Here is a 20,538-nt window from a genome sequence, read left to right on the forward strand (position 1 = left end):
TTCCATGACATCTGAGTATGTGATGTTATTTATTGTCAAAATATTAGGCTATGTTGAATTTAAAAAACCTGTTATTTCTTTGGAGATATTTTGAGAAACACTACTTAGTTTAAATTTCTTAAGAAAAGTCTTTCCTATGCATTTAGAAATAAAAAAGCTATTATAGAAAATATTCATGCACACAATGTACCCATGCACACAAACACACATTATAAATACTAAGTGACAATTATAATCTGTTTATTTTCCTTGTGAAGTTATAATTAATCTGAGACCATAATGAAGAATTCACCAGTAAGGTAGAGTCTATTGGTTTGACATTTTTCTAGAAGCAAGCACTAAATCAAAAAGAAAGAAAGAAAGAAAGAAAGAAAGAAAGAAAGAAAGAAAGAAAGAAAGAAAGAAAGAAAGAAAGGGAAAGGGAAGGGAAGGGAAGGAAAGGAAAGGAAAGGAAGGAAGGAAGGAAAGAAGGAAGGAAGGAAGGAAGGAAGGAAGGAAGGAAGGAAGGAAGGAAGGAAGGAAGGAAAATGTGATCTTCTGCTATGACTAGCCTAAACCTGTACTAATTATTTCCTATGAGGGAAATCATAGACACCATGTTTCTTTGGGTCTGGCTCACTTCACTTAGTATAATTTTTTTCCAAATCCTTCCATTTCCTTATGAATGGAGCAATGTCATTCTTTCTGATAGAGCCATAATATTCCATTGCGTATATGTACCACATTTTCCTGATCCACTCATCTACTGAGGGACATCTGGGTTGCTTCCATATTTTAGCAATGACAAAATGTGCTGCGATGAACATTTTGTGCTGGTGGCTTTAGTGTGTTCCTGCTTGTAATCTTTTGAACACATAAGATGATGCTAAACAAAATGAACTCCATGTTATGGAAACGAGAGTTATATCACTGTTGTAATCATTTTCAACAAGCCATGTAAAACCATAGCTTTTTTTGTTTTTGTTGTTCCTCTTGTATCCCCTTCCTGTGGTTGTGCCAGCACTAACACACTATCTCCTTTGAGTACCCTGGATACTATATATACTTGTGTTAGATCTAGGGAATGGAAAGGGAATATCAAAATAGAGAGACAAAGGATAAAAAGACAAATGATTCCAAAAGCAATACTTACAAAATCATTTGGTGTAAACCAACTGAACAACTCATGGGGGGTGGGTGGGGAGAGGAAAAAGGGGAGGAGGAAGAGGGGGGAAATGAGGGAGGAGGTAACAAGTTATACAAGAAATATTCCCACTGCCATATGTATGAAACTGTAACCTCTCTGTACATCACGTTGAAAATAAATAAATATTTTTTTTAAATAAAGAAAACTACTACTCATATTAAAAATATTGTATAGTGGAGTTGCAATGTTCTTCCATAGGCTATTATTGAAACAAGGAAAACTAACCCAGAGATCTTTATTTGATATAAGGTCTCACTATGTAGCTCAGGATGACCTGGGATTTGCTACATAACGTAGATTGGTTTGAAATTTGCAATACTCCTGCCTCTGCATCCTGAGTTCTGGAATTACAGGCAGAAGCCATCATGGCTGCCTAACTGAGACATTTTTATGCACACTTTTCCTTGTTTTCATTGTCCAGAATTGGGCTGTGCATCCATAAATAACTCAGGAATTATCAAGGGCACTGAATTTGTCATGCTTGTTATATAACAATAAATATTCACTTATGTTCTGGTTGGGAAACAGCCATCCATTTGACAGTGATAAATTCTTAACATAAAGAGTGATTTCTTGCAATAAAATAAAAGAACAGTAGGTAGGCAATCAATAATTTTTCTGAGACAATGTTTAAATATTGATTATTTTGACCAGGTGGCATATTTAAGCCTCTAGTCTGAGTTATGTGAGTTAGGAACATCATTCAGGCAACAAGTTCCAGACCAAATGGATGATATAGATTTGTCTATATCGATATTATCCATATAATAGTTATATATCATATATATTCTCAAATAACAGCCATAAACAAATATTAACTTAAACAACATGACTTCAGTGCGTGCATCCATAGGAAAAACTGAAGATAATCTATGAAAAAGTGCTAAGAAGATTAAATATTTGATGACTGGGAGGAAAGAAGCTACTGTACTCAAGGCTAGCAAACTATCATTTGAGCCACAGCTCCATTTGGAGCTTTTTGGTGGTTAATTTACAATGTACGTCCATAGACTTTTTTGCATTTACTGGCTTCAAAATTCCATTCTCAGTTTTCATCCTCCTGAGTAACTAATTTGTAAACTTGAGTCACAGGTGTTCAGCTTTAATAAGTGGTATTAACATATTAGTTAATGGCTCTGTGCTTTGAATTTCACCACATATTCCCCCCACCCTCAATGTTTGGAATGAAAAAGCAATGTGCTTCTCAAGAATTGATCATTAAAACAGCAGCCACTCCAGCCCTGGACACAATAAGCAGGAAAGAATTTCACAGTAGTGAGTAGGAACTTAAAAAAAAGCAGTGGGATTTTCAAAAGGTGGTGTCATATGAATGGTGATACAATTGAGTTTACTAACAAACTGTAATAATAAACTACTAGTACCAATGAAGACATCTCTGAATATATTCTTGCAATGTCCTATGAAGTATAAGCAAAAATACATCAAATGATCTAATGGCATAATAATATTAAAGCAAGAATACTTTTTGTGCAGATGTCAACCTTCAGTAAAAACAAAAATGTTGTTTCTATCACTTTGAAATTATAACAAAACCATCGAAATGGCTTGAAATTGTTCATGATGCTTCTTATATTAAGGGTTTAAATGTGGGAAAGAGTGAACTAATTCAGTAATGATAGTCACTAGACACTATATTGGAACTCAACTATACAATTTGTGCGGGGATCCACAGGGAAAAAGTGGGAGAAAATTAGGGAAGGGGTGACATTGTTCAAAACGAAATGTACTCAATACCTCACTTAGGTAACTGTAACACCTTTTTCTATATATAACCATGACAATAAATAAATGTTTGTTTTTTTTTTAAAGAAATAGCTACAGAATGCCTGCATACATGCTCAAATCCTGGTTATTCTATTGTATTATGTCTTAAAGACTGAAAATAAAGCCAATTAGCATTTATTGATAACATGTTAAAGTATCCTTTTCTACTATTTTACATTGAATTGACAGATGTTTTATTGCAATAACCACCTCAATCAATCTGATATGCTGGCATTAAGTATAGACAGATGAAAAGACTCAATCATGCGATTTTTTTTCTGTGCAATTCTATGAAATAAAAGTTATTACCATCTTATTAAAGATGACATGATGATAAAAGAGTTTAGGCAATATATTTGAGGTCAAGATATAAAAAAAGATGTTCACATGGTAAGATATGCTAGAATTTGAAAAGTATTATTACAAAAGTGATACTGTTCTTTCACTCATGTGCAGTTAGATATTTCTGCTTGTTTATATATTAATGTAGATATTAAACAAATATCTTTACTTCATTTTACACTTTTCTTACCTTTACTTTTATTTGTATTATATATATATTACTCAAAGTATTCCATTATCAATGTTAACCCAATTGCTTTTTAATAAAATTAAAATTTTCCTACTATATTGTACTCACCCTTTTCATAAGTTCACACTTATTTGTTTTATTTAGAAATTTATATTATCACTTTCAATTCAATTATTTATTATCAAATTATCATTTACCCACCATATTTTCTTCAAACTCCATTTGTTTCAATTATATATCAGAAATAATAGTCAATGGTAAAGCTAGATGTTGGTGGGCCATGACTGTAATTTTAGCTCCTGGAGATGCTGGTATCTGGAGGAGCACAGCTTGAAGCCAGACAGAGGATATTTACAAAGGCTCCATTTCTAAAATAAGCAGTTACAGCAATGTCAGAGACATTACTTTAGTGGTAGAGAACCATCAGAACAAACATGATGCACATGGAACAGGGCCAGGCTGGGAAAGGGGACCCGGCACCGGTAAATGGGACCACTGACCATCAGCAACCAGAAAAGCAACAGCCAAAAAGTCAGGACAGGAGTGCAGAGTCCAGACAGAGGAGCTCCACGGGCCCCAGACGGAGTGCAGATGGCGGCACGGGACAGAATGGCCGGGAACAGACAACAACAGCAGGGGAACTGGGCAGTGCAGATGGGGAGAGCCTAATGGGGACAGCTGGGACCGCCACCACCAAACAACCGATAGCCACACCCCAGCCCCAAAAAGCTAACAGCAGCGCGGGACACACACACAATCCAGGACCAATAAGTTCCTCATTGCCCCCCGCCACAATGGGAGACAAGCTCTAGCAGAGACCCAAACCCTACAAGAAGTTAGAGCTCCCTCCCTCCCCCTCCTACCCTGAGGGAACAAAGGAGCCCCATATCTGGCAGCTATAGGACCCTATATCCTCTGGGAGGACATGGGAACTAGCAGAGACAAAGCAGCACGCAAAAAAGTGACCGGGAGACAACTTAGACAGGTATCTCCCAAAGCCCCAGCTGAGGAGCCCAAACCTGTCCGCACCAGCCCTCCACCAGCAGGGACTCGGGGACTGGTAGGCATTGGAATACCACCTGAGGCGCCCTGGTCCACACGGACTTTTTGAACAACAGTCACAGGCTTGCTGGTGTGCAATACCAGCCCAGCAGGGACACCTGGGCCCGAACACTTGCCTCCCTCACAGCGGAGGCACAGAGAGTTTGTGGGCACCAACCCGCACCCAGACACTTGAACCTGCTGGGGCTTGCGCATACCGCCCCACACAGCAGACTCACGAGAGGGCACAAGCACCCTCCAACAACTCAGGGCAACACGCCCCCAAAGGAAACACTAGAGCGCACATGCATGTGCCCTCTGGAGGACCAGCGTGGGTCAGCGTGCTGGCCCTCCAGCAGGAGAAGCTCCTGCCCCACCAACCACGGGAGCGCACAAGCAGGCAAGCTGCAACACTTGCTCTCATAGGCACACTCTGCACAGGTGGTCAGAGCCCCCTCAGCACCAACACCCGCTCTGATAGGTGCACTCCGTACAGGTGGGCAGGGCCCCCCAGTGGCAGTGCCCGCTCTGATAGGCACACTCTGCACAGGTGGGCAGGCCACCCCTCAACAACAAGACCTGCTCCGACAGGAGCACTCCTCACAGGTGGTCGAGCCGCCTCTCAGCCGCAATTCTCAATCTGAGAGGTGAGCTCTTTTGAACATGGCAGCTAGTGGGAAAAGAATAAAAGAAGAGAAAAGTTGCCATGCTGAACCAACGACCCCCAAACCCCCATCAGGGACACACTAGGGGCAACACATCACAGCGGCAGGAAACAGTCATGCAGAGAAAGACACAGAACCTACCCACCCCCAAGTGCACTGAGGGTGACCACCCCTGCAACAACCGAGATGGTCACGCTAACCCATTGGGCAGTAAGGTTCAACAGCCAAACTCAAACCCAGAGCCAGGACACAAACAAGTCTCCACTAACCAACCAGCAGGAAGCAGCACAAAGCCAAGCCAAGGTCGCCACCACCAGCTCTCCAGATGCGCAAATCACAAAGAAATATTACAAATTTCATGAAAGGGCAAGCCAACTTGCCAGCTCCAAAAAGTAGTATGACAGAAGAGGAGATGGAGAACAAAAAGAACCACTCAGGATAAGATAGCAGAAATGATGGAAAGCCTCAGGAACTAATTCAGAAAACAATTCCAGGAGTTTAGAATGGAAGTCTCGAAGGACTTTCAGGAAGTCAAGAAAGAAATGGAAGCAAAAATGGATACAGTGCACTCCTTTGTTAAAAAAGACCTTAACATCCTGAGAAGCAAAATGCATAACAAATAGATTTAAAATACAACTCTTTAAAGGAAGAAATCTCCACAATAAAAGCTAATCTGGCAACCATAAATAGCTCGCTGACAACCATAAACTCCACACTAGAAGCCACAGCACAAAGAATTGATCATATTGAATCCCGAATCTCTCTTTTAGACGACGATGCAACTGATAAGGACTAGAAAATTACCACATGCCAAGAAACGGTTAAACTCCTGGGCAGACTAATCCACGAGCTAGTGGACAAAGACAAGAGATATAACCTGCACATAATTGGAATAGATGAAGGAGCTGAATACAAGAGCAGAGGGCTACAACATATTTTCAATAGAGTAATTGCAGAAAACTTCCCCAATCACACAACGGACCTCACCCAAATAACCGAAGCCTATAGGACGTCTGGCAGACCAAACCCTAGAAAATCCTCACCCAGGCACATAATAATCATGACTTCAGATCTCAAGAATAAAGAGAAAATTATGAATGCAGCCAAAATGAAGAAAGAGCTATAGTACAATGGAAAATGGATGAGAATCAAAATAGACCTCTCCAAACAAACCTACAACACACGAAGCGCAGGGAAGAACACAAGCCAAGTCCTCCAGGCCAACAATTGCCAACCCAGAATTAGATATCCAGCAAAACTAGAATTTACCTTCGAGGGAAAAACCAGATCTTTCCATAGCAAAGAGGACCTAAAGGAGTATGTGAATAAAAAACCAGCCTTACAGCAAATTCTAACAGGGGAACCCCACATAACAGAAAATGTACAGGACCCCCAGACAGAGACAGAAAGAAACTACAATAGCTAGAGCCCAACAGAAAGAGCAGCTCATTAAAGACAAGAAAAAAAGGAGAGGAAAAACAGCCTAACAGGAAAATGGAAGGGGAAAAAACACTCTCATCCATGATCTCTTTGAATATAAACAGTATAAACATTCCAATAAAGAGGAGCAGACTGACAGAGTGGATCTGCAAAGAAGAAGTTGCCATCTGTTGTCTTCAAGAGACTCATCTTACAGCAAGGGACAAAAACAGGCTCTGAATGAAAGGATGTAGCAAGATCTTCCACGCAAACGCACCTACCAAAATGGCAGGAGTACCATCCTGATCTCAGACAAGCTGGACTTCTCATTAAAATCAGCTCAAATAGAAAAAGAAGGGCACTACATTTTAATACAAGGAAAAAATCCAGAATCAAGACATCATGGTGATAAATTTATACTCACAGAACAAAACAGGCCCTAAATATGTCAAGCAAATTCTCACAGAACTACAGAACAAGGTAGTCCCAAACACAATCATAGTGGGAGACTTTATTATTCCACTGTTTCCAAGAGACAGATCCAACACCCAGAGGATTAGCAAGGGAGCTGAGGACCTAAGTAACACCATATCCCAAATGGATCTGATAGATCTGTACAGAGTCTTTCACCCTACAGAGACCCAATACACATTCTTCTCAGCAGCCCATGGAACATACTCCAAAATAGATCATGTCATAGCCCACACAAAGAACCTAGGCAAATAGAAAAGTATTGACGTAATCCCATGTATTATATCTGACCACAGTGGAATCAAGGCAACCCTCAATAACAAAGGATATCAAGAGGCTATAAAAATACTTGGAGACTAAATCCTTCAATGTTATCTAAAACTTGGGTCACAGACCAAATTAAGGATGAAATTAACAAATTCATAAGCCACAACAACAATGAAAATACATCACAAAGAAACCTATGGGATACAGCTAAGGCTGTGCTGAGGGGCAAAATAATTGCCCTCAGCACTCACATTAAAAGAATGGAAGCAGAGGAGGTGAATAATCTCACGATGAAACTAAAATATCTGGAGAAACAGGAAATAATCGAATCTAAAATGACTAGGAGGAGAGAGCTCACAAAGATTATAGAAGAGATAAATCTGATTGAAAATAGAAAGACCATTCAACAAATAAAAAAAAACTAAAAGCTGGTTATATGAGAAAATAAATAAAATTGACAGACCCCTCGCAAGACTTACAAAAAAAAGAAGAGAAAAGATTCATATCCATAAAATCAGGGACTCCACTGGAAAAATTACAACAAATACAAAAGATATTCAAACGATCATAAGGAACTATTTCCAGAACCTCTACTCACTAAAAAACACTGATTTTATAGAAATGGATCAATTCTTAGAGAAATATAAACTGCCCAAACTGAATCAAGAAGAAATAAATCAACTAAATAAACCAATAACTTACAGCGAGATACAGGAGGTAATCAAGAGCTTCCCAACAAAGTAAAGCCCAGGCCCAGATGGATTCACCAATGAATTCTATAAAACCTTTAGTGAGGAGCTAATACCAATACTCCTCAAACTATTCCATGAAATAGAAACAGAGGGAGAAATCCCAACCTCATTCCATGAAGCTAATATTATACTCATCCTCAAACCAGGCAAAGACCCAACAAAAAAAAGAGAACTACAGACCAATATCACTAATGAACACAGACGCAAAGCTCCTCAATAAAATATTAGCTAACAGGATCCAGAAACTGATCAAGAAAATTATACATCATGACCAAGTAGGCTTCATCCCACAGACACAAGGATGTTTCAACATCCGTGAATCTATTAATGTAATTCACCACATCAACAGAAATAAAATCAAGAATCACATTGTTATCTCAGTCAATGGCCAAAAAGCCTTTGACAAAATACAACATCCATACTTTTTAAAAGCTCTGGAGAGAACAGGAATAGATGGAACATTACTTAAAACAATAAAAGCCATATACAACAGACCAACTGCTAATATAGTATTAAATGGAGAGAAACTAAAATCTTTCCCCCTAAACTCAGGAACAAGACAAAGATGCCGACTTTCCCCACTTCTTTTCAACATAGTGCTGGAATCCCTAGCCATAGCAATAAGGCAGGAGGAGGACATCAAAGGGATACACATCGGCAAAGAAGAAATCAAACTTTCACTATTCACAGATGACATGATCTTATATCTGAAGGACCCAAAAAACTCAGTCCCCAAACTCCTACTCCTAATAAACCATTTTGGCAAAGTAGCAGGATACAAACTCAATCCACAAAAGTTAGCAGCTTGTCTTGTACACCACCAATGTACAAGCAGAAAAGGAAATTATGGAAATAATACCATTTACAATAGCTAAAAAATGAATAAATTACCTAGGTATCAACCTAACTAAAGATGTGAAGGACCTATTTAATGAGAACTATAAAAATCTAAAAAGGTTAATCAAAGAAGACACAAGGAGATGGAAAGACCTCCCATGCTCATGGGTAGGCAGTATCAATACAGTGAAAATGGCCATATTGCCCAAATAGTTATACAAATTCAATGCAATCCTCATCAAGATCCCAGCTACATTCTTTATTGAAATAGAGAAAGCAACCCATAAATTCATATGGAACAGCAAAAGACCTAGAATTGCTTTGGCAATTCTAGGCAAAAAAAGCAGTGCAGGAGGTATCACAATACCAGACTTCAAGCTCTATTATAGAGCCATCATAACAAAAACAGCCTGGTATTGATATAAAAACAGACCTGAAGACCAATGGAATAGAATTGAAGACCCAGAAATAAAACTACACTCAACAGTCAGCTGATATCAACAAAAGAGCTAAAGATATACAATGGTAAAAACAGACCCTCTTCAACTACTGGTGCTGGGAAAACTGGGCAGCCATATGCAGAAAACTCAAAGTAGATCCAAGCCTATCACCACGCACCAAGATCAACTCAAAATGGATCAAGGACCTCAACATCAGACCTGAATCCTTGAAACTACTGAAGGACAGAGTAGGAAAGACGGTAGAATTTATAGGCACAGGAAGGAACTTCCTGAATAGAGTCCCAGAGGCACAACAGATAGGGGAGAAACTTGACAAATGGGACTAGTACAAAATAAAAGGTTTCTGCACAGCCACCAAGCTAGAAAGACAGCCAACCATATGGGAAAGGATCTTTACCAGCACAGCAGCAGACAAAGGACTAATATCTGTCATCTACAGAGAACTCAAAAAACTAAGCGCCTCCAAGCCCAATAAACCAATTAGGAAATGGGCAAAGGAGCTAAAGAGAGACTTCACAAGAGAAGAGATAAAAATGGCAAAAAAAAAAAAAATATGAGGAAATGTTCAACATCCCTGGCAGTAATGGAAATGCAAATAAAAACAACCCTGAGAAACCACCTCACTCCAGTTAGAATGGCCTATACTCTGAACTCAGGCAACAACAAATGCTGGACGGGTGCGGGGAAAGAGGAACCCTTCTCCATTGTTGGTGGGAGTGCAAATTAGTACAACCACTTAGGAGAACAGTATGGAGGTTCCTCAAAAAGCTCAACATAGACCTACCCTATGACCCAGCCATACCACTCCTAGGCATCTATCCTGAACAACAGGCCTGAAGACATATGCACTTCCATGTTTATCACTGCTCAATTCACAATAGCCAAAATATGGAAACAACCCAGATGCCCCTCCACAGATGAATGGATCCAAAAAATATGGTACCTATACACAATGGAATACTACATAGCGATTAGAAATGGTGAAATATTGGCATTCGCAGGGAAGTGGTCAGAACTTGAACAAATAATGTTGAGCGAGACAAGCCTAGAACACAGAAAACACAGGGGCATGATCTCTTTGATATATGACTGTTAAGGTGGGGGTAAGGGGAGACAGTAGAGATCAGGTCTGTGAAACCAAAAACTTCTTGTCAAATGGTATTTCCCACAGGTCTGGATCAGCGACCCTACATTATGTAACTAAAACCAAACAACTACTCAACATATAAAGGTCAAAAATAGACCTCTCAGTGGATCACAATAGCTCAGAAGCTATGTATGTCTGTTCATAAAAGACAAGGATAAGCAAACTCTATTGTTGACCTTACATTTAAAGTCCTAGGTGAATTTCCTTTGGCGTAGGCCACGTGGCTACTGTATATGTTTTTGGTGCACTGTGTATTTTATATATGTCTACCTGATGTAGGGAAGGGAAAGAAAAACAGGGTGTAAGATATCACAAGAAATGTGCACACTGCCCTATTATGTAACTGTAGCCCTTTTGCACAACACCGTGTCAATTTTTTTTAATTATTAATAAAAAAAAATGATGCACATAATCCCAAATTCAAACTCAGGTACTGGCAAATAAATAAATAAGCAATGATGAGCTGACAATATCCCAAAAGGTTAATAAAAATGATGAGACATGCACCCAATATATGAAATATTACATCCTTTGTAATTATGTTGAATTGTAAATGAAGTTACATGGCAAATTAACTTTCTTGGAAAGTGAATTGTTCATTTCATTTTTATAATATCACAAATATATCTGGAAATGCTTCAGGTTTTATTCATAAAAGTATTAAACATGCTCTTCTATTTCAACTCAAGCATTTACAAATAATCTCTTAGAAATCACATACTACACACACACACACACACACAACACAACACAGCTATGTTGATACAAATGATGTTAGAATTAGCAAAAAGTGTGTGTGAGTGTGTGTATGTGTGTGTGTAAAAAGAGAGTAGTTAATGCATTCTATTTGGTATTTTTTCTTTTGTTTCTTAATCTTTATTGTTGTTATTACTATCATAATTATTAATGTTAGACGTTTTGAAAGAATAAAATCAACAGTTGGGTAGTGAATAGATTTTTTAAACAGTCTCATCTACTATGTAAATGATTCCAAAGGATCAAACTTCACAGCCTCAGTGGAAAGTGAATAAAGTACTGACTTGATATACAAGAATAATTCATACATATTAATCTTACTGTTTTCCAAACCACTGAGTTTAGGAGTTTTATTTATTTATTTATTTTTTGGCCAGTCCAGGGCCTTGAACTCAGGGCCTGAGCACTGTGCCTGGCTTCTTTTTGCTCAAGGCTAGCACTCTGACACTTGAGCCACAGTGCCACTTCTGGCCATTTTCTACATATGTGGTGCTGCGGAATCAAACCCAGGGCTTCATGTGTATGAGGCAAACACTATTGCTACTAGGCCATATTCCCAGCCCCAAGTTCAGGAGTTTTTCTTGTCAGTTTGAACAGGTCTTTTTTGCTGTGGTGTTGTAGGCTTTATGCTATTTTTTCTGATTAAAAACTCTAAGCAATAGAAACTTGCATAATTTAGTGAATGCCATAGCACCTAATATTAAATTCTTCCTCAAGAGTGGCTGCGAATCACGGCTTTTAACTCAACAACTGAGTATCTGAACCAGAGTAAAGAGTGGAAATACCACCAGGAATTTGTTTCCAGAAGTTGTCATATTTTACAGTATTAGTTAGTTTGTTTTGTTTTGTTTTAACATACAGTCTCCAGCTTTAGTTTCTCCCTGGCTGAGATTTCAGGTATGAAATACCATACTCAGGCTCTGGAGTTTTTTTTTCCTTTTCCCTCCCATGGATTTTTAAATGGTTATTCTAAAGGTTATGGACAGAGTGGTTACAGTTGCATAAATCATAACATACTCATAAATGTATATTACTTGTTGAACAATATCACCCTGTTCCTTGTTCCTTCCTAGGTTTTCCCTCCCATCGCCACCCATAAGTTGTATAGTTCATTGTCAACCTAGTGTCTAATGAGTACCACTGTTGTATTTGTTTTTATAGACTCTTCAAGATGTAATGGCTGTACAGAAGGAGCTTCCATTCTACATTCTTGATTTCATCTATTTCTATAGTCAAAATGGAATTTCCAGTTTAGGAAGAAAATTAATTATATATTCTGGTAGTATTTTTTATCTTAGAAAAGGTGATAATATTTAAGATAAACATTACCTTAAAGGTTGAACAGTAAATTCAATAAAAAATGAGGATCTTCTACATACAACCTTATTTAGAAATTACATCTTTGTATATGTGATCATGCTGGATTAGATGGGCCCTAGTTGGGTGAGAGGATCAGATGACCTCATGATTGACTGCATGGGCCTTAAGCAGGTGACATTTGTCCTTGTAACACTAACACTTGACATGCACAAAGAAAATAACACCATGTAAGACAGGGGCAGAAGCTAAAGTGATTCAAGTACAACCAAGGACCTCTGCTGGGCTGGCAAACAGCCCTCCTGACCATCTGTGAAACAGGAGTCAGATGCTCCTTAGCATGAACCAGGTCTCTCACACTTCGATTTCAGACTCCACCATGAGCAACATGAAAGGATAAATCATTGTTTTTAGCTACGCAGTTGGTGGAATTTTGTTTAGGGAATGACTTAGGATGTCATCAACGTTTTACTGGAATAAGTTTGATTTCAGTCATCCCTGGACTGGTAAATGGTGAGACAACCTTTGGTATTTTATAGACTTTCCAACTAAATTTATTCCTAAACTTGGAATCATGTGAAAAGCCAAGTCAATAAAATATTAGCTGTCTGATTTTAGAAGCAGTAGTGCTGGTGTGATGGTTCTTACTACACTCTTAACAGCCTAACACTGCCCTTCATACTCCTACTTCTCATCTTGCCTGCATTAGGAGAATTTAATTTGTCTATCTGAAGACTTATGATTAAAGCTTATCCTAAAGTCTGAAAATTTCAAGGGATCAGGTTTATGTTCTTCCAATAGAACTGAGGCAATCATGAAGTAGGTTTAATTTGTTGTCTGGTGTTTTGATTGAATGTTATGAGAATTTTTCTCAAAAATATGATTTTTGTCAATTATGCAAGAGGAAATATCAATTAGCTACATTTTATTTGTCAAATTTAAAAGAATTTGAACTTTTCAAAAGAAATTGTCCTTTACTCAAAATATTTACAGTATTTTTGTGAGAGTTCTTTTAGATATATCTGAATACATTTTAACAATTAGTAATATGTTTGAATATTAGTCAATCAGAGCTCATTTTCTGTCAAAAAATATTCAACACAAATTACACATAAACCATCTACATTTATCCCAAAGAATGAGTGGCTAACCTAAAAACACAGATTCTTTATGGAGATGTATTTATTATTAATTTGTGAATTGATGTCATGTCAATGGATTTCTGTTTTCAGTACAGTAGAAGCTTTAGGGAATTTAAAACTAGCAATTTGACACTTTATTTTAAATTAACTATAGATCTGTTCATTCCATGTAGCTATGGGGAAATCAGAACCTTATAGAAATCTCAGATGTGCTCATACGCACAACTTCTGACACATGTATTAAGTATAAAGCCAAGAAGTTGATATCATGTTTCATTTTGTTTTGCTTTGGTTTCTATTTTATTTTGGTAGGGATTTAAAGGTTATATTGTTGTTATTTTTGTAAGAGGAAACACATTTGTTTTATCTGTCCTGACATATAAGTCTCTTGTTTCTTTTATGGAGTGATTGAATCTTCAAGGATACAAATATCAGGTGAAGATGTATATGATCAATAAAATGTTATTAATGGCTCCTGAGTCAAAACATTATTAAAGACAGGAAGGCACCTGTGGTTTTGTCAATGGTTTTCCCTTTAGAGAGTTCTGAATTAGTGGCAACTTCATCTCCCTGGAGCTTGTTTTGGAATTCCGTCTACTGAATGAGTGAATGAAACACAACGAGCATTGCTGTAATTATCTTGTTAAGTGAAGTCCACTGGATTTACACAAATCAGAACACAAACAATTTGCTCTGGGATATTTGTAATCCTTCTGCTAAATACAGGTTCTTATTTGAAATAGAAAAAGCAGTAAGCTCCTGCTCTGCAATTGTTCTACACTGTGTTGGCTATCTTAACCAGATCAAATGAAAATGTAATTTAATACTATCAGAACACATTTTTGTTATGTAGAATATTACTTTAATAGTAATAGAATAAAGAAAAATAATGTTGATTCCAAAATGAAATGCTCTTAAGAGATCAAGAGAATAACATCTTTAATTTGAGTTACTGTGTTTAAACTGGAGTATAGTAGCATTCCTCTAGTTTTTTAATCAGGAACAGGCACAGGGTACATAATTAAAGAAACAAAGGAACCTCTAAGTTATACCAAGAACTGAGTCATTAGCCCCTTATTCATTCATGGCTCGTTTAGCCGAGGCAATAGAGTTGGTTCACAGTTCTAGTAGCTGACTGTGTGGCACAGGTTTAGCCGTTGGCTTTGCCTCAGGAAAAATACTTTAACAGCTAAATCTATATAAAAATTCATACCTTTCAATTATCCCTGTCTGAGAATGGCTTTGCAGAAATGTGCCCAAGATCAGAAGAAGGTTAATGCATTTAACATTTTTCTAAAAATGGTTTTTAAGGATTGCTGTAGAGAGGGGGTCACAAGTTGCCTTCTTTGACAGGCAAATCTCCATATCTCAAAAGTGTACAACAAAGATAGTTGGCAGTGCTTAGCTGGGAAGACACAAGTATAATCTCAGAAGGTATGTTGTCATGGTGTTTCCTCTGGGACTTTAATTGAATTAAGGTAATAAAATATTAAGGCTATTCTTAGTAAATTAGAGGATCATGGAGACTTTAAGATGTAAGAATTTCCAAAATTGAATTTAGGAAAAAAAAATGCATTATGTAGTCATGAAATATTTCCGTTGGAATTGAGAGCTTAGGAAATACAGTAATTTACCCAATATTCAGTTATTTCCACATAAATTTGTGTGTGTCTGTATCTGTGTTTCTGTGTGTTTGTGTGTCTTTATGTATTCTTTCATGATCCCTAGAATTATATATAGAACTTAGGTGTGTTTTTATACTTTTTTCTTCTTTTTTGTTCATTTGTTTGTCAAAGTGATGTAAGCAAGATTCACCTGCCTTTTCCCTCACTCACACTATATTTGTAAACTAGATCAAGAAGCAAAATGGCAACTGAAAAATCATTTAAATATTCAGACCTTGTAATGAAAATGGCATCAGAAAAAGGAATCTCAGATTAATATATTCATATTCATGCTTTACCTGCATATAACATTTCTTTAACAAAGAGAAAGAATTAACTAATTTTCCATTCTAGAAAGGGAAATTAGAGTTAAAATAATGTCAATATCTATATATAAAGAGTATGTGTACAAATATAGTATATGTGTTTCAGTGTGTATATGTGTCTTTCTTTGTGTGAATTGTATTGAAGTAAAATTTTTGATCCATGTTCTTTTTGAAAGAATTTAACTGAAGCATTTAGTTTGAACTATATGTCATTCAACATTTTAATCTAAAAACGACTGACTAACATCTGCCTTGCTGAGCACTATGTCATCATGATATGATGTATGTGAATGTAGAATGAAAATTATAAAGTGCTTTACAATTAATTATCTGCACTTACAGGCTGATGGCAAAGAGATAGATGGAGTGTATTAATGGAAAGAGAGGGTGAGAGCTAACTGAAATATTCCATCTGATTTAATGGTGTTTTTCACAATATTAAACTGGTCAAAGGTGGTAAACTCTGTCAATTGATTGCTGCTTGACAACAAATAAATTATCTAGCTGATTTTTCCCCTTAAATTGACTACAGAGATGAGTTGTTTTGGCAACAGGTAAACAGCCAAGGGAAAATTTAACCTTCTCTGACCTCCATTATCTATCTGTTTTGAAACCAAATGCAGGTAGAAAACTCATTATCTTAGTGACAACCTCTGTTGTAATTAAAACACAACACTACATGGGATTATTGCTGAAGTAGAGGTGTGGCAAAAGTCAGGGAAAGGGATAGCCCTTCCCCTTCATTGACACAAGGATTCTTAGTGTAAGTCTTTCAGCTGTTCCTAACAAATATATTGACCTATGACAGTCTAGCTAATTCAACTGTGACAGACAATTTTAAGTGCTATCAATTAGCCATTGGAGTACAAAAGTCTTAAGATGGAAATGGCCTTCTAGGATACATGTGGCTACCTATCTCTCTGCAAATCTGCAAATTTTCAGCATCCTCATTTAAATGAATTCACCTAGACTTGTATAATGAAACAGTTAAATTCACTATGTATTTTTTCTTTTATTTTCTGCTTAATTATATAATCTTCACCTTCAAACCATGGATGGAGTTGGAGACTCTGTATCTTATTGCAATACCTAATGCATTAAACCAAAATTCATTCCCTTTTGCTTATTTCTGTTAGTTCTGAATGTTTTTAGTATAGGCAGGAGAGTTATCATTATAATTTAGCATACACTTCAGAGCATATAACTGATAACAAATAAAATGACAATAATATTTGGTTTGAGTTATTTTCCATTAGAAACCAGGAGGAGCCATTGCCATTGGCTTATACATGCTATCCTAGAAAATCAGGAGAATGAAATTCAGAAGACTGCTGTTCAAGTCCAGCTAATGCAGAAAAGTCTGTGAGGCTCCATCTACAAAGCACCAAGTACACAACTGGGTTGGGAAGGTATGTTCAAGTACCCATTTAGCAAGAAAAGTAACTAGGCTTTAAGGTCGGAAGTTCAAGCCTCCTTGCATTCTAAATAAATAAGTAAATAAGTAACCAAACAATTAAATAAATACCAAGATGGGCTATAGAAGTAATTGTTGTAAAGTAGGGGAGCTAATAGAAAGACATTCATTCTCAGTCTTTGCTGTAGTATATTCAAAAATCCTCTAAAAATTAATTGTGCTCACAAAATTTAATATGTATCCTATAGAAGAAAGAAAATTGATGGAAGGGTATGTTTGGAGGATGGGCAAGAATAATGAAAGGCATAATATTGATCAAGATGCATTATATTCATAAACTGTTTTGTTAAATGGTAACTCCCTTGTATAACAATCTATAGAAAATAAAATCATAAGAAAAAGAAAAAGAAGAAAAATCATTCTTTAAGCTTCCAAAAACCTGTGTGCCCCATGCTTACGGTATTTGCTAATTTCTCTAATCAGACCGTATATATCTACTTAAAACTTTTAAGTAATATTCATAGGAAAGAGTTTCTTTTGCTCTTTGTTAAAATGGTGTTTTAAATTCACCTCTGTGCACCTTGGGTTTTGGTGCAGTGAGGGTGCCATCTCCCTCCCCATCTTCATATGCTTCGAATTTTCCCTGTTGGACGGTAATTCCAGGATCCAGATACCAAAATGTGAAAGTCTTCATCCAACAACAGCATATGGCTCTTTGGCAAGCTTTTCTAGCATCTGTATAAAAAGCTCTTGGTTTCCTCAGGGTCTGTAATACTTCTGGCTGCTAAGAGGCTATTAGTGCAGTCTTTTCTTCACAGATACCATTTTTCTTGACAAACTTTAAGTTCTACAAAAATGTTGTACTTTCTTTTTGGTCCATTTTAGAATCGATATGCATAAGCTTTCTTTACAACCAGGCAGCCATCCAGATATTTTCACTGTATGGCCAGGAAGGGTGGATCTGGCATTGATACAAATTGGTTTAAATGTAATAACAGTTTACTTAGCCACCTCGATAAAGAAGAATTTTGTTAGTAGTGAAATGGGAAGATTATGTACATGGTGATAGCTATGTGTAATGATTATCAAGGTTAAGAAATGCAGAAGGTGAAATGCATCTGAACAGGGGAAGAGTATTTAGAAGTGTGCTCACTCAGCATGCAGGCAGGTGTGACGTTATGTTGTCACTCAAATTCGGCATCTCCCTTATTGCAATTTCAGCATCTGCACAGATATTTGGACTTACCACCCAGGTGAAATATTGTACAAACATCTACAGCTCTTGAATTGTGGCAACAGTTGCACTGGTCACTATTTTATCTCAGTACTGAAAACTATTCCTCTGTCAGCATTTAAAATTGTTTCATGCTGAAGAATTTGACAATGAACTTGGGGTAGAGAGTGAAGATCTTTTATGTCTTCTGAATGCATTCACTTCAAGTTCCTCTAACTTTTGGGATATTGTCTACAAAGGAATTAAAATTTTCAAATGAGTCTTTCAACTGAGGGTCTGGTTGTTCATTTCTTTTTTTTTTTTTTTTTTTTTTTTTTGGCCAGTCCTGGGGCTTGGACTCTGGGCCTGAGCACTGTCCCTGGCTTCTTTTTGCTCAAGGCCAGCACTCTGCCACTTGAGCCACAGCACCACTTCTGGCCATTTTCTGTATATGTGGTGCTGGGGAATCGAACCCAGGGCCTCATGTATATGAGGCAGGCACTCTTGCCACTAGGCCATATCCCCAGCCCCAAGGTTGTTCATTTCTTAATCCTGGCTACTCATGAGGTTTAGATCCTGGGCACCACAGTTTGAAATTACGATAGACAAGTTCCAGAGCCTCCAGTTGCAAAACAGTCAACAAAAAGCCAGACTGAGTGGGTGGCTGAGGTGAGTAGTAGAATGCCAAATGTGAGCAACCAAGCTGAACTGGGGCAGAAAGCCCAGAGTTCAATCCCTAGTACCTATACAAAGCAAAACAAGAACAGTCAATTGTGATAACTCACTACCTTCTCTGGCAAGCGGTATGGAGATTCCTCAGAAGGCTAAACATAGACCCAGCAGACCAACTTTTGGGTATCTATCCAAAAGACCACAAACAAAATCACACTAAAGCCACCAGCACAACAATGTTCATCGCAGCACAATTTGTCATAGCGATAATCTGGAACCATCCCAGATGCCCCTCAGTAGATGAATGGAGCAGGAAAATGTGGTACATATATATACACAATGGAATTTTATGCCTCTATCAGAAAGAATGACATTGCCCCATTTGTAAGGAAATGGAAGGACTTGGAAAAAAATTATACTAAGTGAAGTGAGCCAGACCTAAAGAAACATGGACTCTATGGTCTCCCTCATAGGGAATAATTAGCACAGGTTTAGGCAAGCCACAGCAGAGGATCACAAGAGTCCAATAACTATACCCTTATGAACACATAAGGTGATGCTAAGTGAAATGAACTCCATGTTATGGAAACAATTGTTATACCACTGTTGTAACTACTTCCAAAGTGCTATGTGTAACTGTAGCTTCTATTATTGATGATCTTCTTGTATCCCCTTCCTGTGGCTGTACCTACACTATCTCTGTATCTTATCTGAGTATATTGGAAACCATGTGTACTGGTATTAGAACTAGGGTATTGAAAGGGAATAACAAAATCGAGAGACACAGGGTGAAAAAAGACAAACAACTACAAAAGCAATACTTGCAAAACTGTTTGGCATAAATGAACTGAGCAACTCATGGGGAAAGGAAAAGGGGGAGGGGGAGGGGGAATGAGGGATGAGGTAACAAACAGTACAAGAAATGAATCCAATGCCTAACGTATGAAACTGTAACCTCTCTGTACATCAGTTTGATAATAAAAATTAAAAAAAAAACAAGAACATAATGGAACTATTTCAACAGGATTCATTATTCCCATGGAAAGCAAAGAAATAGCAATTGTGCCAAGAAATATTAATGCCCATACTTATATAATGTAGAAAATATGCCTTGAATCTAATATTCTTGACCTGATTTTGTTGTAGGATATTAAAAAGAATACCAAACTGTAAAAAGTGAAGTAGTTTCCATTGTGTGTAATTTGTACCAGATTTTTTATTAAAACTTTAATGAACTTGATTTGCAAAAATTAGAAGCTATTGATAGATAAAATACTGTTAAAGAATTCCTGTCTTATGCCTGTGTTCAATATTTGTAATGCATATTCTATGCTATATTTTACTGAGGTCATTCATAAATGAATTCCTTAAAAAAGCATTTCAACAAGAAGATAGTTTACAGAATTTTACTAGAAGAAATCTGGTAGCATTCATGTAAAAAAATGCACTTCTAATTGTTTAAGGAGGTTCT

Source organism: Perognathus longimembris, chromosome 21 (genome assembly GCF_023159225.1).
Source record: "Perognathus longimembris pacificus isolate PPM17 chromosome 21, ASM2315922v1, whole genome shotgun sequence".
Classification (NCBI taxonomy): domain Eukaryota; kingdom Metazoa; phylum Chordata; class Mammalia; order Rodentia; family Heteromyidae; genus Perognathus; species Perognathus longimembris.